The 27,942-nt window shown below is 39.7% G+C and overlaps 1 protein-coding gene across 28 annotated transcripts in view; it reads right to left on the bottom strand.

Annotated features, from left to right (window-relative positions):
- LOC110470912 (endonuclease domain-containing 1 protein-like) overlaps positions 1 to 27,942 on the bottom strand; it is a 159,908-nt gene that overhangs the window by 121,721 nt on the left and 10,245 nt on the right. For 19 of the 28 annotated variants that reach the window (XR_014951862.1, XR_014951863.1, XR_014951852.1 and 16 more), the window contains exon 2: positions 1,722 to 1,988. The gene's annotated coding sequence lies outside the window, so the exon portion shown is untranslated. The other 9 variants (XR_014951864.1, XR_014951858.1, XR_014951856.1 and 6 more) reach the window with 6 other exon arrangements.

Consider the following 27,942-nt stretch of genomic DNA (forward strand, 5'->3'; position numbering starts at 1 on the left):
CAAACAGAAAAATGAAGGTATTTGTATGTGTTTGGGATGTTTTGTAGAAGCATCCAAGCTGAAACTCCTCTGGATTCCCAGGATTCCTGGGAATCCTGCATTGCTGTGCCCGATTGCTACTGCATCAGGCTTCCACAAATACACTCATGTGCTCTTTCACAGGTGCCCAATCCCACCTTTGAGAGTTATTGATGCTGCTTGGAAAGATCAAGGATCTGGAGCCACACACACCAAATACCTTCATTCTACCCTCCAGAGTGTCTCAATTCTGTATCCTCCTCACTGTGCTTGGTGCAGACACTTTGCCAGCACACTCCTTCCACATGTGAAAACAGCATTTGCCTGAAAAAAACACTTTCCTCAGCTCCATATTGAAAGGAATTAACAGGCTGAAGAATTACTGCAGAAAGAAAACCATTTTGGCATTTAAGATGTGGTGACAACCAACCAATGGACAGGAAATCAAGTATTAGAGTGGAAAACTGCAGCTGTACTCAGTTGGTACCTGCTAATATTTGCTGCTGAAATTAGGTAACATCTGTAAAAGGTGAGAGTTGTTATTGGATATATTCTATTTGTATTCCCTCAGATCACAGATCTGCCACCACACAATTCTTATTTCTTCTTGGACCCACCATATCTAAAAAACAATGATCTTGTGCTGTGGAAAGAGATGGAATGTGAAATCCCATCCACTTCCCAACAGAATCCCACAAACATTTTGGCAGGAAAAATTTATTATGTAAAGCCCAGATGGCATCCCAAATATTTCTACTTCAAAATTTAGGACTCTTTTTTTTTTCTTAAAATAAATTACACAAAATTATCACGCCTAAAATTAACTGTACAAGAGCATCAGGCAAGGTAACCAGACTTGAGCAGTTATTTGGACTATGGGAAGAATGGGAATGTGGTTTTCCTCCATTTAACTCCATTGTCAGAAATGAATAATATTTTTCTATTCAACTCTATTTGAATGACTGGCAGAAAAGGAATATATAACAAGCTGATACATCCAGTAACATATAATACTTGGAGAAGAACTTTTCCAGTTATCTGAAGTCTAACACCTTCGCCATCAGCTTCTGAAGTAACGTTTCAAACTTTCAGAAGCAAATTTGCCATTTTTTGTTATTCTATCAGGCTTCTTTTGCTTAATATTTATTTTTTTTTCCCACTGTGCAATTTCAGCTCTGAATCTGGGAATATGACTTCAAAATTGTTTTAGCTGCTGCTTCACTGAAGCAGCTAAACCTGATTATCAGTTTGGTTCTGCATGGACTTAGTCACTGCCCACCCTTTAAGCTCTGGGATAAAGATCAACCCTTGATTCCGACTGTCATTTTGCAGTGAGCCCACTCTTAGATTCCTTTTATATCTATCACTGCACTGAATGCCAAAGAAATCTCAGTGTACTTGGCATGAAGGCTGCACTTCCTATATTTATGCTCCAACTAATGTATGCTCCATTTTAGTCCTTCCCAGCTTAAAATCATCCGAGGGAAGACAGCATGAAGTGCAAAACAGCCCATGCAACTGTTTTACTAATACAAAATACTGCCTCCATCACCACCATTCTCGTGCATTTTGGGTTTAAATCTACCCAAAATATAAACCCAGAAGGAACCATGGTCATTTCTGTATAGCATACAGTCCAATCAGGCTTGTTGCTCCACCTCCAAACTTCCAGAAAATAAATCATTACTTTTTAATTGTACTACCTTAACTTTGCTGGCAGAAGCACCTTTTGATTCTTCAAGACGGAAGAAAGTGAAACGCTTTCTCCAGGCAAGAATTCCTTATATGTGGCACGCTAACACTTCATCCTTTTTAATTATTCCACAGGTGGTTGCCTTGGAAACTGCCAAGTAGCTCCTGGATTTGAGGGACCCAGCACGAGACAGTGACAAGCCTTTGTAGCCACAGCATTCGGATCCACGTTGGCTTCAGCAGCAGCAGCAGGAGGATGTGGAACAGACACAGAAAACCTGGAAGAGAGGGTTAAAATTAGCAGGCATTAATTACATTGCTGAGTCTTTTAAATAGAAAATACGAGGAATGCTGGTAGCCCCCTGAACAGGGGATAAAACCCACATTTTAGAGGCATCTGCTCCTGCAGCTCCCCAGCACAGCCCCGGATTTCACCTTCGGAGGACGGCACTGAAATGGAGATGCCGGCGGAGCTCACGAGCTCAGCCCTCAAGATGCAGCAAGATGGGATTATTTTCCCCTCAGCTTCCAGAGAGACCTTCCTGAGTGTCTGGTCCAACTGCCTGAAATTCAGTGCTATTGTTTTGCTTTGAATAAAAATAGAGTAACTATAAATAGCTGCCATCGCGAATGCTGATTCACTGTATTCCGTATCATACGGCAAACTGCTCCCAACTTCACTCAGCTTGAAAAACTAGGAAAATTCTCTTTATTTCAACACAGCCAGAAGCCCAGCAAAGCATCCAATTCTGCATTCATGTTGCTGGTCTAAGAGTACAAAACATTTTCCTTTTCCTTCTCTGATTTATCATCATTTCAAAAGCTGTTCATTTGCACAAAAATATGTAAATAAAACCACCAAAAACCAAACCAAAGCAAAACCTTATTACGCTTTCTGCTGCTGGTCAAAACTATACATTTCATTTTTTCAAAAATCTTTTTTGCTTCCCCATTTTTACTTTTTAAACAAAAAATAGATTAGCCTACGCCTTAAAAAACAATTTTCATTAAAACTATCCATCATGATGGAAATGGTCACTCTTGCACTCAGAGGCCTCCCTCTCTTTACTGGTATGATTAGTGTGTCCAAGTCAGTGCTTTCTCGAGACCTCACTCATATGTAAGTGCTTGGATTTGTGGTATCACAAATTGCCTGGCAGCATCTCAAGAGTAAGAGATGGATTTGCTTCCACCCATCCATGGTGAGACACCCAAAGACACAAGAGCATGTTTTTTAATTCCAGAGCAGAGTTCTACTAGAATGAGCTAGATTAAATATACATTTATTGCACAGAAAAAAACTACAGTGAAGTAAGAGAAAGGAAAATGTTTCTGAGTGATCTCCTCAATGCTCACTTTGCCCTTCCAGGGCAGGTCCTTCTCTCCTTCTTGCCTTCTTCAATCACTTGCTTGATTAAAAATTAGAATCTGAAACCATTTTCTTTCTCCCTGTCACCGAATCCCACCGAGGACAAAGCAAATCCTGGTGGGTACCACAGTTTTCCCTTTCTTACTTCCCTCTCCACATCTCTTTCAGCCACTTCATTTTCCTGTTTATGAACAAAGTTTCTTGAAAATTATGTGACAAAACCAGGTGTTTTCTTTCCCTTGTTCCCAGCAGCTCCAGAATTGGGACCTGTTTAATCCTGTCTGGATTCAATTTAGGATGAACATGAGTTTCCCCAATTCCCTCATCCCACCAAGCCATCCACCTCCATACTTTGGGAGGGGAAATATGCATCCTTTTCAGCCCATCAGCCCATGGTTTGCTAAGCAGCTTTTGGGGATTTTTCCCTGCAGAAGTGGCATTCTAAAACACTGTGGAAAATCCAGAGCATTTTCTCTGTTCTCCTCTTCCTAGTTACAGCTATGACCTCCTGCATGTCCTGTTAATGCAGGAGAAAACCTCTCCTCTGCCCCAGCTCCCTCAAGTGTCTCTGACAAACCAAGGCTCCAAAGCCTTTTATCACAGATGGTTCTCTCCTCTGAGGAAAGGTGGATTTTTCATCCCTGCCTCAGGCATCTTAACTGTACTCTCAAGCACATCCTCACCCTGCACTCATGATCCCATTTTGTTTTTTCTCACAGGGGCAGACAGGTGAACTTTATCTTAGACCAAATCTGGTGCTCGACCAATTTCCCAGAGTTAGTCCTTTCAATCCACTGAGATGTTCTGAAAACCAGGGCATCCAGTTCTCAACAGGCACCAATGCCTGTCATTTTCATTTGCCTTATTCTCAAAGTAATATCACCCTGAGATTAAGTCAAAAGTTGTGTTGCAAGTCATCTTCTTGATTTAAATCCTGTACTTTTCTATAGGAATGCTGATTTCTGAAGTCTTCACCCATAGGAGGTGATGAAACCACTGCATCTCCCCCCTATGCTATCACCTCAGACTAAGTAAGTAATTTAGGAGACTGCAAGAGAGTTCTTGCTAGCTTTTTTCCCCTCTTTTTAATATGTATTTTGGAAACCTCTATACAATGTACTTATGTTAAATATGCTTATTTTAACACATACTCTTCAGACATTCTGTTTCTGTGAATGACCCCACCTGTGCAGTGGTTTATCTCTGTCCCATTCCTCCTGCTCAAACTTCTTAATCCCAATTTGATCTCTGCCAGTCTGGTGATCTGTCTATATTCTTAGGCTCTCAGACTTCCTCTCTTCTTCATATAAAGGTTATGCATGGGAGCCATGGGATGAACTCAATGAAAGACTTGGATTTCTTTTCTTTTCTGTAGAATTCATCCACCTCAGGTGCTACCAACACACCTGGATCAACATGGAGTTCCACCAGCTGAGTTTCTGACCAACTCCTGGAAGAAAGGCATGCCACACTCTGCAATTCTTTTCCAGACCTGTGTAGAAGAGTGCTACTGACTCTTCAAAATACAGATCAAACCTTCTGTCTCAGCCTTCAGAGGACACAGGTTTTTGTTTCTTTCCAGCCTCCTGGCCCAGGGCTGCCTCAAGGTTCACACTTTGCCTCTGCCACCCCTGTTCTGGGACCCTGAGTCACTGAATGATGGAGGAGCTCTGCTCCCTCCTCAAGAATGAGCATCATTAAACTCTAAAAGCACTGTAAACTCCAGAGCTCCGTGTTATTACCAAAATACATAAAACATGGCACTTGTGAATAGCAAAATTAAAAGCAAGATGAATAGAAGACTTTTAAGTAACTCCCCTGGTCCATGTTGGGTTTTTTTTTTAAAACTTCTTCTCAATCCATTAACAACCTAATTTCACAAATCCCTATGCATCCCTGAAATAAGTCTTTCTTTCCCTGTTTGAACATTCCCGGACACTGGAAGGAGGTTTTCCCCTTCTGAGTCTCCATTCCTGTCAAAGGCTCCTTTCTGACCAGTGTCTATCCCATCCACCAAAAAGCTGCTTCCCAAAAATACCCTCGGATATTCTCAGGGAATGCTCCATCTCCCTCCCACCAGAGGCTTGCACCTGATGGCAAACACAGCACAATAAGGACCTTTTCCCCCCACCATGGTCAGGAAAGACATGAGAAATTCAAACACAGAATCCCAGAATAATAAGGTTGGAAGAGACCTCTAAGATCATCAAGTCCAACCTATGCCCCAACACCACAACTAGACTATAGCACCAAGTGCCAAGTCCAGTCTTTTTTTAAACACATCCAGAGATGGTGATTCCACCACCTCCCTAGGAAGACAATTCCAGTATTTTATTATTCTTTCGGTGAAAAATTTTTTCCTAATATCCAACCTAAACTTTCCCTGACATAGCTTGAGACTTTGTCCTCAGTCATGACACATCCCACACTGGAGTTTTCAAAAAGGCCCAAAAGGTCACCTTGCCAAAACTTTCATTAACAAGATCCAAGTTCTTATTTCCCCTTTTTCTCTGCAGAATTTCCTGTTTAATTCATGTTAGGTACATTTTAGCTACAACTTCTTACTGCAAAACTCTTTGCTCAGTTCTTGGTTTCAGTCACAGCTCAATGAACAGAAAGGTGACCATTAGTTTAAGTTTTTGGTTTCTCTAGTTGTAGGTTTTTTTAAAATTCTTAAGAATTGATGCACAGAAGTGATACACAACCACAACCACCATTTTTAGCCAACTAGAAAATTGATGATTCCTTGATAACTGTATTTTATATGCCCACAAGGCACCCAGACACCTTGAACCAAGTACGAAACTTCATTTTTATTGAATGTTTCAAATACCATATACATATATATATAAAATATGTATGTATACTGGTAGTAAGTCATAGATACGACAGCAGATTGGACCTGCACTGAGAGTCCCACTGTCCCCTTTGGAAAACTCCAAGGCCACTGCATTAATGTTCCAGAAGCAATTAATAATTTAAGATTCTTTCTTTAAAAAAATCAAATCAAAAAAAACCCAAACAACTTCTATTTCAGCATTGTTTACTGATCTTCTTTTCTAATAGCCATTATTTTCCACTGGAAAAGAAATTAAATGGTGTCAAAAAAGGTGTCAATCCTGGATATATTTTGTTTTTTAAAAAGCTTGCTAACAATTTTATGTTTTACTATTTGACACATAATAAGGAGAAAATAGGAGCAATCTTCTGAAAACTTTGATAGCTGGCAGGAATCCCATTTCTTCAGAAAAAAAAGAAAAGGCCTTGTGTTGTAAAGAAAATTATTTACTACTTGCTGTGATGGGTTTTTCAGGTTTACTTGCAAATGCTTGGTAAATAAAAAAGCACCTTTCTTTTAAAATTATTTTGAAGTATAAACAACTAAAGCAGGTCACAAAGCCTTCTTTAAACTATTCTACCTCCAGTGAAGATCAGCACAGCTTGGCTACTTCATAGCTTTATCAGGGTAATACACATCTGCACAATGAATATTAAAACAAATATTTTAAAAAATAAAAAAAAAAAAACCCCAAAAAAAAACAAAAACAAAAAAAAACCCAACCCAAAAAAAAACCCAGAAAAGGCACCCTTTGCTGTCTTCAATAAAAAATCTAAAGTAAGATTTTTAAATTAGTAATATGGTCATTTCCCCTATAAAAACTGCAGGCTGCCAGAAAAATTTCATCCAAGCAAACTTTTCCACAAATTCAAGTAGAAGATCTTACAAAATACAGGTAAAAGGGAATAATCAGGACACAAGGCACTGCCTGGGACAGGACTACTCAGGATCAGTTGCCAACCAAAAATGAAGCACAGAGGAGAGTAAAACAGGCAGGAAAGATATCAAAGTTTGGAGGCTCAGTCAGTAGCAACAAGAACATTTGAAGAAGGGAATTATTTCACAGAATTAATTCACAGAATTATTTAGGTTGGGAAAAGACCTGCAAGTCCAACCATGAACCCGACACTGCCAAGGTACAGCAGCAGAACATCCTCAGGACTGGCGTGGCCAGGCAACTTTGGGAAGTTCCAATTAAGGCAGCCCAAAATCAGATGGTCACTTCAAAAGATGTTTTTGAGTTGAATGAACACTTGGTCAGATCTCAAGGGAAAGGGTTTCCACAGAAGTGGTGGCAGCAGCTCTGATGACCTGGGCTGTGTCATGGTTTGTGTCAGGAGCTCCTAAACAAAAATGGAAGTGGGAAGATGATTCCTTTCCAAACCAAGCCTGTACAGATGAGTTCAGCAGCTCCCATGGGTAAAATGAGACCTGTACCAGCTGAAACTTGTGAAGGGCTACTCTTGCTGAAATAATTCACAAGTCATCCAAAACCCAATCCATCTGAAAAGAAAATTGAATATTTTTCAGTCTTAAATACAAGAAAGTTTTGCTCTGTGCTACCAGGAGAGACATGGAATCAGGGAGCTGAATATTGACTTTGTGCTTCAACCATTCAGTTGCTTAAACAATATTGGAGCCTTTTGGCAAGAAAATACCGGTCAATTTTATGTAACAACTTTCACTACAGTAAGAGTTAATGGTGAACTGAAATGAAAACAACAAAAATTATTTTGACAGTACTAACAAAAAAGATCAGTCGACACTTTCGGTAGTATCTGGAGAAAAATCCTTTTCCATCTATAGAGAACAACATCAGTATGTGATGCTCCAGGAGATGGGCATATTTTAAATTTCTAGTTTGTAACTCCACAAGACATTCCCTTGCCCACATTCCACAATCCTCTGCTGCTAGGGCTGACTTGTCCTCAGATCTTGCTCTCTGCAGTTTCAGCTCTTTCTTCCTCTATCTCAGAAAACCTCACCCTCCTCGGACTACAAAGAAAGCACAATAAACTAACACAACATTAGCATGATGCACATCTCAGATTTTTACAGGCTAAAGATGCTCTCCTTTTATTACAAACCACAATAAAGTATTAAAAGCGTGAGAGCTGGCACTGAGATTTCTTACCAAATGCTCTCCTAAGACAAATAATCATTCAGTTGAGAGAACAAAATTATTTAGTGTGAAGGTCACCTGGTTTAGCACTAAATACTGTTCAACATCTGGTCTTAAGATAAATATCAACTTGTGCCTTTAAAGCAGAGTTTATTTTTTGAAATAAATCTTTACTAAAAACAGTCATCACATACTGAGAATTTCCACATTCTACCTGCCAACACTCAGACTAATTTGCCTCACATAAGCTCTCCAGTAAATCCAAAGCCCTTTTCCCCTGTGTATAGCTACCAATTACTACAACACAGATACTAAAAACTCAACAACAAGATAAACACTAATACCTGGATAACACTTGAACAGCTTTTGCTACATCCAGTAACTGTAATTTTTTTCATTCCAGCATTCTGATGCACACCTGGTTGTGAAGTTTTGGAGTTTAACACCAGGAGGATGAACCCAGAGACCCTGCTGGCTGCAGAGCAATAAAGAACACCAGTATTCCCATCAGAAAAGGGCCAAGAACCAACAGCTGATAGCTACTCTGTGGCTTCACCACCTGCTGCTGAAGCCACCTTTACCCATTTCTCATCCCTGACTTTCATTCCCCTTCATGCAGCTTCGCCATGAACTAGATCTTGGTACAGAGCCAGGAGAAATCTGATTTTGCTGATTTTTTGGCTGGTTCTGCAGTGGATTCAACCACGGCTGCAGGAGAACCAGGCCAGGACCAGGGGCCAGCTGGTACCCAGGCAGGAACTGGGGGATGCTGGCTGCTTCTTTCAGCAATTCTGCTGGTTTATGCCAGCTTAAAATTCCCATGAAACTATGGAGAATTCGCATATCCAAGTTCAAAATGCGGCAAAACGCACACAAAAAAAAGGAGAAAAAAAGGAAAAAAGGAAAAAAGGAAAAAAGGAAAAAAGGAAAAAAGGAAAAAAGGAAAAAAGGAAAAAAGGAAAAAAGGAAAAAAGGAAAAAAGGAAAAAAGGAAAAAAGGAAAAAAGGAAAAAAGGAAAAAAGGAAAAAAGAGAAGCAAGCACAGATTGTTTGTCCCATAGAACAAATTACTAAGAGAGATGCTGAAATCCTCATTTCTAAGTATCTCCCAAATAAGCCAGCCTGCACTTCTGAAAAGCATTTCCAGCAGATGCCTGTTAATTTTTCAAATTTTCAGTCAAACATAAGCTACTGAGCTCAAAACAGGGAGTAACAGTTACGTGTAATGACCTGCAACACCCTAAATGTCATCCTAAATTACCCAACAGCTCCTTCTGCCTCCCATCTTTGAAACGCTGATGTATTTTAGCTCCATCCCTAGCTGTGTCAGATCAGCAGGCTTTAACAGTTTCAAACACAAGAGTCAAACGTAATGCTATCCCTGCTTGGAACAAATCCAGGGGTCGAATGTGATTTCTTCACGTAGAAACAAGCAGCTCTTAACATTTGATCTGGAATCCGTACCTCGTTAGGAGGGAAGCAGCAGAAGTCTCACCCGTTGCAGGTTCCAAGCTGGAGAAGGAAAAGGAGAAGGAAAAGGAGAAGGAAAAGGAGAAGGAAAAGGAGAAGGAAAAGGAGAAGGAAAAGGAGAAGGAAAAGGAGAAGGAAAAGGAGAAGGAAAAGGAGAAGGAAAAGGAGAAGGAAAAGGAGAAGGAAAAGGAGAAGGAAAAGGAGAAGGAAAAGGAGAAGGAAAAGGAGAAGGAAAAGGAGAAGGAAAAGGAGAAGGAAAAGGAGAAGGAAAAGGAGAAGGAAAAGGAGAAGGAAAAGGAGAAGGAAAAGGAGAAGGAAAAGGAGAAGGAAAAGGAGAAGGAAAAGGAGAAGGAAAAGGAGAAGGAAAAGGAGAAGGAAAAGGAGAAGGAAAAGGAGAAGGAAAAGGAGAAGGAAAAGGAGAAGGAAAAGGAGAAGGAAAAGGAGAAGGAAAAGGAGAAGGAAAAGGAGAAGGAAAAGGAGAAGGAAAAGGAGAAGGAAAAGGAGAAGGAAAAGGAGAAGGAAAAGGAGAAGGAAAAGGAGAAGGAAAAGGAGAAGGAAAAGGAGAAGGAAAAGGAGCTGTGCTGTGCTAGAGCTGGTCACCAACCCCAGCCAAACCCTCAGCTGTGAGTGCAAGAGATGATGATTTTGCCTGCCACGAGCAGAAAGCTCCTGAGAGTCGGTAATCTTCACGTTCAGAAGCTCTGAGGAGGAGGGTCAAGTCAGAAACCTTGGCTTCCAGCATCATTTTTCGTGCCTCAGTATGTGACGGGTGAAGGAAGATGCCTTCTCTCTGCCTCAGTAACTTGTGTAGTATTTCATCCTTTGCACATTAAAGAAAAAAAAAACCCTCTAAATTTACAAGACGTGTAGCACTTGGCAGGATTTCTTAACTGCTGAGTGACTGAGATGAGCTCATTTAACACAGTTTTGAAATAAATGTATTATTTTATAGAGCTGAGCCTATACATTCTGCAAGGCAGTGGGAGAAGGGAGGGATGATGCAGAGCATGGCCAGAAGAGTGTGGCCTGTTGCCAGTGCCCACACACACTTATCCCTCTCTTTTCCAGCCTCTGTCACATACACACACCCCCTGGAAAGAAACAATCAGCTCAGGGCAAGCAGGAGCATTTTTTCCAGTGCTACCAACTTCAAAATCCTATTTTCACTTAAAAATAAAGACTGTGCTCATTTAACTACAAGACTCTTGACATACATAGCAACACCTGTCAGAGAAGTAGAAATAAAACAAGCGGGGGGGGGGGGGGTGGGGGGGGGGAGGGGAAAAAACAGGATTTTTTTTTTTCCCCCAATTCTTTCCTGCTTTCAGTGTGACCAGGAAAGTGGAATTTGTCACCACCACAGGCTAACTGGACTTTTAAATCCAGACTGGATTGGGGAAGAGTGGTCAGGAACAACCATGGATACACACAATGGGAATCAATGCTGGCAGAGCCAAGCCCATCACTTCTCCCACCTGATGCTTCTGGCTTTACACACCTTAAAAATCAACTGTACACAAAGAAACTGCACAGAAATATCTTCAGATTAACGAGGCTTTAAAGTCCTTTCACACTTCCTGCAAATTCACAGCTTCTGTTCAGATCTGCTCCTTTAAGTAGCTCAGGTGTGGGACTTAAGGCAAGCTCCTCAGCTGAGTGAGCAGCATGTCACAGTCAGCATAAAAATCCATTGCTAGAGATTCCTCATCCTGTAGTTTATATTTATCAATAATATTAACTAGGTTTCAGGGGAAAAAATCGAAAATTAAAAAAAAAAAGTTATTTCTAATTACCCAAAACAAAATAAAGCGTTTCAGTCTTTCAGAAAATACCTGAAATTACCAGCTTCCAGTACATGCACAAAACCACCCAGCTAAGGCATACCAGCAACCAAAGGATGACTGAGAAATAATTTTTTTTTTCAGTTTAATTCTAGCACTGACTGCCAGACTGTTTAAGAATGAGACTGAGCAAGCCAGGGGGACAAGTGGCAGCCTACTCATGTACCAGGCAATTCTGCAAGGGCTGAGAAAAAGGACAAATGAACCCATTTTCAGCTTGGACTGATCTGGTTATATCACCAACCCAAGCTAAAACCAGCTTGGGAATCAGAGCAGAGACACTGCTGTCGCTGAGTAAGCACATAAAGGAGGCCAGAGGCATCAATCAAATTCAGGAGAGAACTGTAGAGGTAATGATCACATAAATATGTGTGTTTAGGGATAAACCAGGCAACATTTGGGTTTTTTGTTTGGTTGTTGTTGTTTGGATTTTTGTTTTGATGGAAGGTTTTAAAAAAAAAACACAAGAAAATTCCTTCTCTTTTTTAAAAGCCACGTCTGAGCTGTTCACAGTGGAAGGATCCCTGCTTGATCAATGCTGACAACACACAGACAGCACCAGAATTCTGTCCCTGCACTACTGTTTTTGGTCCAAGTAATGCAAAGGTCAAGAATGAACACACCCAGAACACAAAAGACGCCCACTCTTCTGCATTAGAGAACTATTTACTTAATTAGTCATGAAGTAGTTCATTTACCATTTGAATGACTGAAAATACCTCAAAATTGCATCAGTCTTCCCTTTGCTATAAAATAATTAAAAGCCTAAATCAGTTCCACAAGAGAAACTCACTCCTAACCACAACTAAGGCATGAGCACTGCGAGATCTCCTCATGGAAAAATAATTATATTGATTTATATAAAACAATGAAATTACTGTTAGTAGCTGCAAGCTTGCAGGAATTTACTAGTTCAAGTAAAAATCACCATCACTTAAAAAAATGTCTGGAAAAATTCCATATAAAATCACTTGATTTGAAACAAATAATGCCATTTTGTAAGCACCACAGTCAGTTATACTCAACTATTACATGAGTATTAAGCTAACCCAGTTTTCCTTTATATAAGTTGCCAAGAGAATGCTCTTTCTCTTCACCCTTTTCTGATTTCCAGGAAAAATGTCTTGAAAAACTGCTTCTGCTAGAATTACTGGAGTCTGAAGTATGACCAGTAATTTACAATCAGCAAAGGACATTAGTACTTTGATTTAAAAATATTTTTATCTCTAAATTTTTAGGGATAAGTAAAATTTTAAAAAAAACACAGTAGTCATGACAACCCCATTCCCTTTCCTTCTGCTCACCCATGTCATCAATATGATACCTAAAATAATCCACAGTAATTAAACTATCTGCAAGAGGCATCGACTTGTGCAGAAAATAATTCTAGAAGATTTTACACCAAAAAGTGTTGTGGTTTAATGCCAGCCAGGAACCAAGTTCTACACAGCCCCTCGCTCCCAGCACAGGGGGATGGGAAGAACTGGGAAAAGTTAAAATCCGTGGGTTGAGATAAGAGCAGTTTAATAATTTAAATTAAGTCAAATATAATTGTAACAGTAGTATATAATATAATGAGAAGGGAAATAATAAAAAGAGAGACAACAAGTGATGCACAGGTCACTAGTCACTGACTTGATGTCCAGCACATCCCAAAATATCACTGATTCCTGGATAAAACCCCCAGCGTATATACTGGCATGATGTCCCATGGTATGGAATACCCCTTTGGATGGCTCAGGGCTGTTGTCCCAGTCGTGTCTTCATCACCAGAGCCTGGGAAATTGAAAAGTCCTTGACTTGGAGTTAGCACTCCTCAGCAGCACCCAAAAACATCAGTGTGTTATCAATGCTCTTCTCACACTGAATCCCAAACACAGCACTGCACCAGCTACTAGGGAAAATTAACTCCATCCCAGCCAAAAACAGGACAGACTTGGTCGTTGACCTCAGCTCCTGGAAAAAATATGGAGAGGATTATAGTGGGTGCTGCTGAGGGTCTTTTGAAGAACCATCAACACAAGGTTAATTCATTTGATAACCACCTGTGATAAGGTCAAATGCCCAGGGAATGAAGGGGAGGAAGCAGATTTAGTTTTTCTGGATTTTAGTAAGGCTTTTGGCACTCTCAGCATCCTTCTGGGCAAACTGTCCCCACTGTGGGATGAGCAAGTTCAGGGTGCTCTGGGTGACAAACTGGCTGAAGGGCAGAGCACAAAGAGGTTCCAGCTGCTTGGGGATGGCCACCAGCAGTGCTCCTCAGGGATCAGCCCTAGGGCCAGTCCTGTTCAATGTATTTATCCACAACCTGGATGCTTCAACCATTTAGCAAACCCTGAATTGCTCAGGCAGTTGGAGTAGATGATCACTGAAATAGTCTATTCCCTGCTACACATTTACACCTGGGTGTAAAGCAAGCAGCAAGTGGGAAAAATCCCACCTAATCCTTTCAGCGGGGCACTTAGTGCCCACCTAAACCTTCCAATAAAATCTCTAATTTCACCAATATGACTCAATCGTTACTTTTCCTCCCATTATTTGAACAGCAGGCAATACGTCCGGAGATGGTGAAATCATCTGGGAACATCAGAGCACAGCCCCCTAATTCTGCACCTCTTATTCAACCCATACAAGTATTTTAAGACCACAGTTAACTGCACTGCAGAGTCTGATTACAAGAACAGAATAAAACTCATCAGGACTATTTCTGGGATTTTAATGACAGAGTGCCCAAGGTAGCACCATGGTGTCTATTATATATCCACACTTGACAGACTAATTTTATTCTAACCCACTACATTCCCCTCCAACTGCTTGACTCAATTCTTACAACTCAAGAAAGATTCTAAATCAATACCTATGTTAAAAAAAAGAGAAGTGCAATGTTATTAATTTTCAACTGTTCCTTCAAATGCATATTTTGGCATATACTGTCTTCATTTTTGGAGACAAAAGACTTGGATTCTACAAATTTTCACAGAAAAACAGCACATCTGTAATAAACCCATATTTCTTATAAAGCACAGGAATCAAATCATGGAATATTGGGATTTATTTCAATTGTCTACACCAAGTATCAGCTGTCCAGGTACCCTTGTAGGTAAAGAAGGTCTTCTTAAACTAGCAGAGCTTTCATTATGATTAACTTTACTGAATCCAGTTCTCTCCATGAGAAAATTAGGAATCCCATCCTAAACTTCTCAAGGTAGCCCTCCACTCCCTGTGACCTGCTCAGATCAGTCATTCCCTGACACTGCTGCTCCTGGAGCCCGGAGGGATTAATCTTGTTGGCAACTCTAAGTTTCTCCTAGGTGGCTTCAAGGTAATGTTCCTGTCCAAGAAATTAAACACTTGGCAAAAGGAAGATTTGTACTTCTGGTATCAAAAATTATATACGCAAGCCCAGAATATTAATTAGAGACACAGTGACCCCATGGTCACCAGCCAAGGAAATGACGCCAAGGACAAAGACATTCTGCCCTCCTGGTCTGACCACAACCTCCCTCTGTTGACAAGATGGTATTTCATCTTTCTGCGAGAGAAATGAACCATCACATCTGATTTTATTTCCTGAAACTATTGAGTCTTTTATACCTAGAGAGGCTACAACAGATAAACAAGAACCTTAGAGCGAAGGAAACAGAAATTAAACGGAGGTAGCAAAGCACAATTTCTCTCCTTCACAATATAGAGCAGCTCCCCTCACCTCATTTTTACATTAGTCAGTGACCTATGTCTTAGACAATATTGTTACCCACATAACACAATGTGCAAGATTGAAGCACCTATTGGTTAGAAAATCAAAACAGAACAAAAAAAAAACCCAAAAAAAAACCCCCCAAAACCCCCACTAAAATATACCCAGCAAACTCAATGCTTTCTCTAAAAATAAAATAAAATAACAAAATAAAATATTAATCAACTCCTAAGTTTTCTAACCAAGAAAGAAAATTACCTATTATTGAATCTTTGCCACACTGAGATCCAGGAAAGCTCCTGGGCTCTTTTAAGATGTACTTCACTGATGTACACCTATCAGGGTCTGATCACTGCACTCTCGAGCCTCCAAGTTTGTCATTCCTCTTACTGATTCAACTGTATTCCACAGAAGAGGAAAACACCCTGAACAATACCAAGAATAACATCCTTCCTTTCCTGTTCAGATCCATTTATGTCAGTCATCTTCCTCTCCCAAGAAATCTTCTGAAACACAGAGCCATAATTCCATTGGAATTTATCAGTCCTGTGGTTAAAGAAAGCTGAGCAAGCTTTACCCTTAGTGGCCAACAGCTCCAAGATAATTGAAAATAAATGGAGTTGTGAAACTCTCTCTGGATATCAATTTCTACTGTTTCTTTTGGGAAAAAAATAAACACAAAAAACCTTGACCAGCCCTTGTGCACTGAGCAGACCTCAGCCACCATCTGTACACAAGAATTTATGTGATTTATTTCTTTATTTCTACTCTATTCACATTATACAGGGTGCATATCTTCCTTCATTCTTCTCTGTTCTGCCAGTCTGTTTCAATTCAAACTTGAAGAATATGTTATCAAATAACATCAAATATTGTTATCAAATTCAACAAACTGACTAAAGCAAATGAAGGGAACAACTGAAGGCCCTGGAAATTGTGTCTGGAGAGACTGACTGCCAAATGGCCACGGACACACTCTGTACTTTTCCACTGTTTGGTTAAAAGCTGTTAAGACAGGTCACATGGAGAGATGGAAAAGCCTTATTTAATCCCATGTTGGTTCAATTACCTTTCATCTTCAATAAGCCAACTCCACTGGGCTGCAGCATCTATTTCCCGTAAGACAGCTAAAAAAACAAGTGTAAAAACACTCCTCTGCCACCCAGGGCACTCTGTGTGACTCCTGCACCCTGCATCTCCATCAGAACTGCACAACAGATGGATTTGGGTGAAGCCCCTGAGAACATGAACTCTGCCGCAGCTCCCAGAACTATTTACATGACAATACAGACACGACAGACACAGAAACTGCTTTACTGTTAAAACAAATCCTTCAGGTCAAAACAAAAGATTATGTTCTAACATTGACAACTACAAAATGTAGAGTTCTTTGTCATTCCCAAACTCACCCAGTACCCCAATACTGCTGCCACCTGTGGCACTTGAAATCAGAAAAGCCACTTAGCAACTAAAACCATTATTCATTTTAAAAATATAGGCTAAAGGGTTGAAACAAAAAAGGACAAAAAGATTTTAATGTAAAGCAGGAGGGTAAAAAATATCAAATATTGAGTACAGCAAAATGAAAACACATGTCCTATTGGCGAATAGTTGATATAACCTTTGATTGCTATGATGGTAAAATCAATTCTAGAATTTCTGCTTTATCCTTAGAATTTTCAGAAATACAAATGCAGATGATTACTTGAAAATTTTGTTAGTTATGCAAAACTGGTTGCTTACTTTTAGGTTTATACTAGCAGAAATTGGCAATAATTACAGAGGAACTACAACAAATCACACTACAATGATGGGATCTGATTCTGTCCACCTTTGCCATGTAAAAGATGCCAATACAGTGTTTCAAACACATTTTCTCCAGCACTAATGTACTTCTACACCAAGGCAAACAAGTACCAAATCTGATTGTCCACTGAAACAACAGCATAAAAATCCTGAAGAGTTGTGGAGACAAGGAAAGCCTTCCCCATTAGCTGAGGATATTTTTTTTGTCTTCTGATTAGAGCAAAACAGATGCTTCATGCTTGGTATATTCTGCAAATGAACCTAAAACAACTTGAGAAAACACTGCAATTCTGGCAAGCAGCTGAGAGAAGCTGATCTATAGCTGATCTCTGTTTCAGCACGTCTGAACTTCCTCAGCCCCTGCCTCTGCGCAGCAATTCCTCTCCCCATCTCACAAGACGCACCTGGGAAGATGAAGGCAGAAAGCTGCTTCATTCATCCCTGCTCTGCTCCTTGCAACACCTCCCGGGGCTGCAAAATGCCAAGTCTGGCAAATGTGTGTGAATGCTGCAGAAATTAGGATTTCACGTGTGGGTACACTCCTAGTGGTAAATGCACACAGGATCCTCGCGTGCTACGCTACGAACACCAACACTCACAGTGGAACCATCTGCAGTGCTCCTTTTGGAGTGTGTGCCCCTCTGCTGTGACCTCCTGCCTCCCTCCATCCTGCCCTGCTCCTGCTGCCCCAGCTGTCCATCCCCGTCTCACAGCTGAGTTTAGGAGGATTTCATCTGCTGCTACTCCCAGAACAAGAACTCGGTATTGATCTGTTTTCACTGCTCTCAAAATCTCAATGATTATCTTCATGCGCCGCCTTGAATGACTTCCTCGCTTTTGGTCAAAGGTTAAGAATCTCTGTTGTAAAACAAAAACCTGATCAAATCGATGTGTGTAACTGAATATAAACTTACAAAGCAATTTTTAATTTAAAGGGTCTGAATAATCCAAAACCTGCTTTCCTACAACACTTGCAAATATTCTATGGTACTGTAATTACTCCCTGTGTTAACACCCTGACAGAACCTTCAACTATTCCCTAGTATGAAGAAGAAATGTATTTAATATTTATTCATCCTGAGATCAACTTGCCTCATTCCAGCAATCTACTGTAACTCCTTGGTACAGAGCATTTCACCCAGCTTTTGGGGAAAAAAACCCAAAACCAATAAAACATCCTCAACAAAACCCAACTCTTATTTTTAACAGTCTAAAATTCATTGTTGCAGCCTCATCCTCATTCTCCTAATTAAAAAAAAAAAAAAAAAGGATCCTCATCTTTCCTCTGGGTAGTAATACGAGGTCTCATCTTCCCCTTCCATGCTCAGAATTGTCCAAAATTCAAATTAGATAATTTAGAAAACCAGTGCAGACCTCTAATGACATCATACAGTGTTTCTGTTCATACATCAATTACTGTTTAGACTATTCCAGGCTATTTTTAGGATGAGTGATTAAAAGGTCTTTTTTAAAAATCATAAAGACAGACTGAGAAGCCTCAGTCATTAAAACTTCTGCAGTAAATAAAAAGACCTTGAACTACTTTGCTGAGTCAGGCCCTACTCCAGACTTCTAGAAAGCTCTGCAAAATACAGAAAATCTCTGCAGGGTCAGAAAATAAAACAGTGCCTTGACAAACCTTGACAATTTAGCCCAAATTATGAAGAATTAATTGACTCAAGAGGCTGAAGCTCAAGACCTGCAGAGTGCCCAGTCTTGCCCAGAGCCAGAACAAATACTCAACTCCGAAGTTTGGAACCAGGCTGGATCCTTGTTTTCCAACAGTTGAGGGCCTCACACACAACAGCGAGTTTTTATTAGTAGGTGGAGACTGATTCCATGAAAAATGATAAAAGTCAACTGAACTGATGGGAATACAAATGGGTGGACAGGAACTGTAGCCTGCAGGAAAAGTAAAATGCAGGATTTGCTGCAAAGATGAAAGAAATGTGTGAAAAATTAAACTGTGTTAGACACAGAGACTGAGGAGAAGGTGAACCAGCGTGTTCCCAAATAGAAACTTTGACAAAACAACTATGCAACATTTCCAGACCATGGGTTTTATCAAAAGGAGATTCAGTGGTTTGCTTTTTAGTCTAACAACATTGAACTACAGAAACAAGTTTCAATATTGAGGAAAATGTCTCCCAGTGATAGTTTATGAAGCCAGAGATATAAAATCACATTAATTCTAGAAATACTATTTTTTAGGAAGATCTAGTTCAATCTTGACCATCTACCAAAAACTATTAGTATGTTTTCAAAAGTGACTTGGAACTGGCTTGTGCTACTTTTTGTAGCCTCAGGGAGTATTACTTTGGAAGAATGAAATGATGCATTTTCACTTTTACACATCACAGAAACTAGTACCAAAGTAACAACAAGATTTATACACTGAAAGCCTGTAGGATTCTATTCTATACCACAGCAACGCACCACACTTATTAATAATCTCTGTCTTAAGTTTCTCTTTCTCTCCATCTGGTGTTATTTCCATGCATCCTTCAGTAACTTCAAATCTGAAACCATTTTTCATTTTCTCATGTCATTTTATTTGAAGCATATGCTTCAGTTATCATCTTTGTCTGCATGTGTGATATCAATAGTCATTCTATACAGAGAGTCAGATTCCAAAGTCTTTATTAGGTAACAGCTTGCCTCAGCAACATGGGCAGTCTACAAACTATTTAAATCAATTAGACTAATTTCCATATTACTCAACCTGACACAGACACTGCACATCAGAATCTAAGTAAACACATATAGACAAGTAAAATACAAGCTATTTGCAAACACTGTGAAACACCACAAACAGATTAAATGAAGATTACAGCCAACGCCACATCAAATCCCAGTCACTGATCCAACTCACTCAGCGTCCTGACCAGCAGGAAACACCACAAACATTTCACAGAAAGGTGTAAGGAACTCCTTGCAACACAAAGTAAAAGGTAAAAAAAAAGGGATCACTTCTACCTAAATGTCACCTATTTCTGTCAGACAAACACCCTCCACAATCCGTGTTCTGCTTCACCAACCAAGAAATCCCCGGGAGATTTCCTCATGTCATCACACTCTGCTTTTCTCCATTTACACAAGCCTCTCTTTAAATTTCTAGTAAAATCAAGTATCTTAATTAACACATTACTAAATTAACACATTACTATATGGCACCCATTCAAGACAAAATTTTTCAGCACCAAACCAGTTAATAGGAAAAGATAAACAATTAGTTCCTTAATACCACGGTCTGTGTGTCCTCCTAGTGATAACTATCTGAAACTGCACTGATCCGCAGCTGCAAGCTCCCGTCCTTGCTTTAACTCTTAATTTCCTTCATTTCACTTTGATTTTGGGAAATTCCAGCCGTCAAGCCACATACTGCTCACTGTTACTCACCCAAATAAAGCTCCCACAAGCTCAGCACTAGGGATTCACTGGAGATAAAATCAAGATGCAAAGATAACCAGTAACTACTGCATAACAAATGTAAAACCAAATAGAACATTTTAATGTTTCAGAAGAACACACAAAGGGTAAAGTACTTCAAGGTTTAGGATTTTAAGCAAAACAAAAAACTAAGTGACTCCAAAACAATTTTCAGCTAAGTCTATGTGCCAGTTTCACCCAAAGATGAAACTTTTGAAAGGTGAATAAACCCAAATGTTCCTCCAATGTGATCACTACTAAAGATTCATGAACTTCAATTCTACAATGCAGCTGGACTACAGCTCTGCAGGCCAAAGGGTTCAGGTCACTTTATCTGAACCCTTTTCCATCAGAGGTTATTGCATTTTTGTCCAAAAAACATTTTACCTGAGTTTTTTTTTCCACCTGTCAGGTGATCATGCACTCACCTGAGAAATGACGAAAAGCAATTAAAGATATATTACCAGATTATTTCTCAACCTACAGAGAAATGCAGAAATCATAAAGGGCTCTACCAAACTGAACTGAAAGTTCACCTGGACCTCAAGCAAGTGTAACATTTTGGGATAACCTGAAATTCTTACGACCACACTACATCCTCCCTCAGACCCAGGATAAAAGAAGATACACACCAGAAAATGAGGATGTTGGTGCCACAGCTACAAGTTTAAAACCCAGACAATGAGAGGAAAAAAACCATATTATCAACAGAACAGCGAACATCATCACATTGTGGGAATTTAAACCCCTAGTTCTTCCTACAGGGGTGACAAAAGCCACAAAGCTGAATTTTAGGAATCTCACTGCTATACAGACAGAAGAGGTTTGAGACATGTAAGGGTTATGACACACAAAGCTATTGACAAATGCTAATTACCAATAAAATTACCATGGAAATTCACAGGAATGTTGCCAACTTTAGGTCGACAAGCAGCGTGTCTTGCTGGAAATAAGAGTTTACAGCTGTTATAAAACAGCATGATGACTGGCTAAAACCACAGTATTGTTAAAAGCGCTTGTAAATTTAAGAATTATTTGTATTTAAGAATTTCCCATTGTTATTACTTCTGTGAAGTCTAGTAAGTTTCAGTATATTGTGCATGGTCATCAAACAAAATAACCTGATTTGAAATGAATGAATGTATTACTAACCCCAGAAATTCACATTTATCTTCAACCTTCAAACTGACACATGATGTTAAAACACTCATTTTCACAGCAGAATGTCTGTATTTTCATATACTGCAACACTGAGATAATTTATAAATAAAAGCACTCCTTTAAAGGTATTCTAGCTAGTCTTTGCTAGGTTAGGTACTAGCCTGAAGTAGTATTTTAGCTAATCAATATGAAGAAAAAAATCCCCACAAAATAGAAAAAAATATTCAACTCAAATATTTTATCGAGGCGCTTTAGGATTATACTGATATTTTCAAAAAATACATACACATTTGAAATATTTCAGTTCATCTAATCTGGTTAAAAAATTTAAAAACACAGACATAACTCTATTAAAACTACTTTAGAATTCTAATTCTTCCTTCAGACATTCTTTTTATCTTTCCTGCTTCCCACACATGCTGACCTTCCACAGTTAAATTCATTTATATATTGCTCTACGAGGACCATATTTCACTTCAAAGAACGCATTTTGGTTGGAATCATCTCTTTTACATTATAAATGTCATACAACCCAAAACTGTGTTCTATGTGATGAGTAATGAAGCTTGCCTGCTTGTTTTTTCCTTTATCACACACACATATGTATGTGCTTGGGGTTTTTTTATTATTGCCAAATCCTTCATGTCTTACAGAAATTTGATGGCTACTTCCATCTCCTGAACAACAAGAGACAGGACAGGAAGAAACTGCTCCAAGCTCCACCAGGGGAGGTTTAGGCTGGATATTATGGAAAATTTCTTCACCAAAAGGGTTGCTAGGGATTAAACAGGGAGTCCCCATTCATGCAGGGATTTAAAGGACATTTAGATGTGGCATTTGGGGATGTGCTTTTCTCCAGTGCTGAGGGAATGGTTGTGCTTCATGGTCTTAGAGGGCTTTCCCAAGCCTAATGATGCCATGATTCCCAAACATTCAAGTTTAGAAGCCACCTACAACATGAGAACTTTGCATGAAAAAAAAAAATTACTTCATTTCAACAGGTTTTGCAAGTAACTAATGGCTTTTTACATACTTGAAACCCAACAGGAAAATAGGAACATGGAGCAATTTTGCTGATGCTGGTTTTACCTCCTTATTTCAAACTTGACTGCATCACCTGTCAATGTATGACTCAGTTTGCTAAAGCCTGAGACTATCAATACTTTCTAGGTGTCAGACTGTGTGTGTGTTTCCATGCTCCCACTGCCTGCTTTGGGTTTTGTGAACCCAATTTCTCTGTGGTACCTTCTCCAGCACATCCCGTGCCTCCTGCAGCATCACCCTCCATTCCAAGGCATCACTATCCTGCACTGCTACACAAACTCTGGAGCAGAAACAAAAGTCAGGTGGTCAGGCAGCAGCACGAGAAGGAAAACCAAAAATCAGCTGAGTTTTTCTAAGAAGTACATTTATAGATGTACCATGTAGAAGGTTTTCAGGAAGCGGCTCGTACCGGAAGCCAGTGACCTCACAGCTTCATGTAAACACCACACAATTACAACATGAAAAAGAGCAGTATTTTCTCACTGCCTCTTTCTTTTAGCATGTCCACTATTCACTCAATGCCACCCAACAATGAAAACTGCAGATCAAAGGAATCAGATTTTTATAAGTCTAAAAATAGAGATCAATGCAACACTCGTGCCATATCCAAGCAGTAGAACACAAATATCTGTAATATCACAACCTTCCAACAATTTTCTTACATTTTGAATATTATCTCCACTGTGCCAAGCCCCAACAGGCAGATGATGTGACCCTTCACAGCCATGCCAACCATGTACTAGAAAATCCATGTATTTTCTACCAACCCACCCTTTTCCTTCCCTTCCAAAACTATCTGTCCCTACCTCTTAGCCACCTTCTAAACCATCATGTCCATTAATTATCCTGCCTTTCCTCATCCTTACAAAGGATGGAAGCAACTGTTTTATGTCATCACCTGCAATGAGAGCTATGCCTCTCCATTCTTTTTCTGATTTGAATTGACTGAAGACTATTTAATATTTATTTATCATTGTTTGACGTGTTAAGAGTGGCTTTCAGGTTCTATTTATCTTCTCATCTTTTAAAACAGGTTTAATCCTTTCTCCATTCTTTATGTTGTTTCTTCTTTAATGAACTTAGCCAAGTATTTGGATTGAAAGCCTTCATTATTCCTACCCAAATCACACAAAAAAGTAACCATTCTCTTACGAGCTCTTCTATCACTGATTGGAAGAATGTTCCACATTTCTCCATTCAAAAATATACAAGATCTCTGGTTTACCTCGCTGAGGTAAAGGGTATTTCCAAGTGAGCAGCAACACCCCCAAGACCTCACAATCTGCTTTTTAAATCCACCCATATATCCTGGGACATCTTTTAAGTCTTGCTAGAAGAGGACATGAAAAAAAACAAGTATTTTCAACACATGGGCTGTACTAAGTTCTTCACATGTAACTAGTTGTGGTCTTGGTGGACATATGTAGATGCTGAGAATTATAAATTTGCCAGGTTGGGGTAAGTTTTGGAGCTTTTTTTCCCCCACTAGTAATCCTGGCTTTTGTTTATGGCTTTTGATAAAACTGAGTTAGGAAAGGAGAACCAGGAGAATGTACAAAAAGAACTTAAAAAAATAGACTTAAATAATAGAAGTGGGATGAATTTCAATAGCAGCAAATGTGCAGCCATATACCTGGGTAAAATACATATTCCCACCAGGTGAACAGCTCCTTAATTTGGAAACTCTGAAAGAGGAAAAATCCTAGCCCATTACTATGTGACCATGGATCATCAGAGTGACACACCTGCTAAATAAAGCAACTGTGACCCCAATTTATAGCTGCCTGGAAAATTCACCTAATTACTGTGTGTGCCCTGCTTAAGGGAACTGGATTCACGCTGGAGCATGGAAAGAAAGGTGGTTTGAGGTAGCAGGAATGGCAGCTCTTGGTTAAGCTCTGCCTTGCAACTTGAAGTTCTGTGCTTGGCAGATTTACCTGGCCCATTTCACTGCAAGTTTAGGATGACCAAAAAAAAAAAAAACCAACAAAAAACACAAAGAAAAAAGGACATTGTCTGACCACTAGCCATAGGCTTAGACCCAAAAGGCTGATTTCTCAGCCAAGATCAGTGTCAGCAGTCACAGGACAGTGGCTGCTGGTTATTGCTGCCTCCCAGAATTGATGAATCCCAGCCTGGACAAGCTTCTGCCCTGCCATCCTCTGCTCCATCCATGCTTTGTGTTCAAGCATTCAATGCAGGAATCAGCCAAGAAGGCTCAGAGAGGAGAAGCAGCACCTGCAGCCTCCTCACTGGGAAACAACACAGCTCCAAAATGAAAGGCAGGACCATGAGGTTTGTGAGGCAGGAAATGGAGGGCGAGCCGAGCACTCATTTTGTGCAGCCTGAGCTGCAGCAAACAACAGCAATACGATTAAGAACAGTTCCTTAAATCATGTTTGTGCTTTGATGAACCATTCCAAGTGCACGTCAGAGCCCAGCAAAGCAAGCTGAACTCACCACAGACGTTCTGGAGGAATAGAGAGATCCTCAGGGAGGGACACTGTGTCCCATGCTGGTTTAAGTGTTCTGGCTGCAGGCAAACCAAGGTGCAACGCCAGCTCCGAGCTGAGCCAAGAATGCAGAGCAGGCACAGTTTGGGGCGGTCAGGAGAATGGAAAATTCAATACTGAATGTAGACCAGAGGCTTTGTTTGCTTACCTGACTGAAGAGGTAGTAACTGATATAGTTCCTGGTCATAAAAGCATTGGAGCAATAAATACAAGTAAAGAGGTATAAGGCAAACTCTGCAATTATCATTAAAAAGTGAGCATGAAATGGCTCTTCAAAATGTTAGGCTGGCAATTTGATGACTTTTAAGATCCTGGATGCTCTGAAAATTGGAATCTTTCTTCTAATTCCAATAATGGAAGTAAAAAAACCTGTCCTTAAGATGGAGTTTGATTATTTTAAAGTACAAATTATATAGCAATTATACAACATCAGGCTTCCTATATCAAGTGACAAGACTTAGACTCCTAAGAAACCATTTCCAGTTCAATATTCTTACTAGCAGTTAGCATTAATTCTGCAGGAATATCACCAACACCATCAACAATAAGTATTTTAGACAGGAAACCAAGGTAAGGAAAGAGAATTATCCAGTACTGAAGAAATAATGAACAAAACTGACCCAATCAAAAGTTCTGTTATTTAAAAGAATCCCTTCAGCAATAAAAAAAATTAACAGGAACTGCAAGATCATCCTTCAGAAAGCAAACAGAAACAAATATTCTAATTCTCTGACTGCAAAAAAAAAAAAAAAAAAGGTCTTAAGAGAAACAAGAAGAACATACCTAATAATAAACAGAGGACGGGAAATGGCCACTAACTATTAATGGAATACCTTATTGAGAACAGGAATACATGGACAATGCTTCTTCATGATTTTTCAAGTCCAAATGATCAGTAATAATTGCCACAATAGTTCACTTGTTATTTTGTCAGTAAAAACACACACCACTGCCACTGAGCAAGTGAGAGCACCTCCAGCAGCTGAACTTCCCCAAACACATCAAAAGCAGTATTTTTGACACCCTAAATAAGTTGTAAGATTCACACATGCACTAGGGCAACATAACCTCACTGAAGATCTAATTTAGACTAATGGAGAAGTAATAAGGACTGCTAATTTTACGGGCAAGCAGTCTATAACATTTATTTGGAAGCTAGAAGTCCCTGGAGGAATTTCTATGTTGGTAATAAGTCAAACCTGAATGCCCCAAAACATGATAATTAAAGGGCAGAACAAATCCTCTAAGAGAAAAGAACCATAGTTACAAATGCATGGTAATGAGTCATGTTAAAAGAAAAACAAAATATTTCCAGTATGTGAGCCAGATGACTGCTGGACCACATCAGTTTATGGTAAAACACAAGAACAGATTTTCAAACATTTTAAGATAAGCTCTTCAAAAGCCAGTATTATCCTGGGCCAACACATTAATCTAGTGGTAACACAAAGACATATCTTTCCATGAAATCTAAATTTAAGATGCATGCATTATTCCTGCACTAACTTCTGCACCACAGCTCCATGCATTTGACATCCCTGAAGTTAATTCCTCCACCATCAGTTCCAAGTTTCTTTCAATAAAAGGCACCCAACCCTTCTGTGTTTACACAAGCACTCATTAGGAAGAGCAATAAGCAAATCAACAGGAAGCACAGCCAGTTGGAAGGGAAATGGAAGATCCCAGTAGAACTCCCAACATGTGGGAAGATGAGACAGCAAAGGTGGGAGCCTCAGAACTGCTGCCTTGTCTTGGAGCTGAGCACGAGATGATATCTTCCCAGATGGACACACAGCTATCTTCCCCACCAAGAGGTAGGTAATATAATATTATAATTATATAATAATGTAGCACAGAGTTCATAAAAGTCAATTGATAGGCTCCTAAAGTTAGCAGAAGTGCCTAATAATATGTACCAGGAACATGAATTAGTAATAAGCAGATATAATATAGAGAAGCTCAATGAACTCTTCAAATTTGATTTTTGTATACAGAGGAAGCAGTTTTGTTTGACTTTTTATATTAAGCTGTGGATTTGGCAGCACTGGCTAATGGCCGGACTCAATCTTAAAGGTCCTTTACAACCTGAATGATTTTATGATTCTACTCCGGTCCCCTATGTTAGCCACTTGTCTCTTCCTCACAGTCTCTGACTTTTAAATCTTACCCAGTTGAGGTTTCTGTGTTTCTGCACTTCCAGAAATGATGCTCACAGACACCACAGATTCTCACACAGAATCCCCTCCCTACCTCCTCTGCTGTACCCCCAGTGCTGGTGACACTGACCCACACACCCCAAATTCCCCAGGAGCAAAGGTGGCTGTGGATGCATCTTTGGACGTCCCCTTTCCCTGCAGGGCTGGAGAATCCCAGCCCCTGCTGCCCAGGCCTCCCTCTCTACAGGTCCAAATCTTATTTACAACACACAGGAGATGAAGGACTTAGCATTAGAACTGCAAATACAAACAGCTTGAATTCTGAGCTACCAGTGAAGCTGGTTAACATAATGTAATACTTAAATATGCTCTTATAAACCACAGGAGGGATTCAGCAGTAGATGGTACTATTAATATAAATATTATTTAACAGAACCCTTGAGAGACACAGAATGTAGAAGTAGAGGGGTCAGCTGAGTAAGATTAGTTGGAAAAACATGTATTTATAATCTTCATCCATTTTAAACTAAATGCTAGCAGGGAAATTCATTCTGTAGTCAGTTATGCAAGAAAGGCTGCTAGAAAATCATTCTTATAATCAAGTATGCTGAAAACCTTCATCCATCTAGCACACACAGTGGAGATGCCAGGAAAACATAACTTAGAACCACAGGATGGGAAATCACCTACTTACAGGCCCTGATCTAGAGAAAAAAACTGGAAGGATTATTTCATAGGAAGAAATGCTTCCCTGAGAGAGGGGTGAGGCCCTGGCACAGGGTGCCC

This window comes from Lonchura striata, chromosome 1A, assembly GCF_050655825.1.
Source record: "Lonchura striata isolate lonStrDom1 chromosome 1A, ASM5065582v1, whole genome shotgun sequence".
Lineage (NCBI taxonomy): Eukaryota > Metazoa > Chordata > Aves > Passeriformes > Estrildidae > Lonchura > Lonchura striata.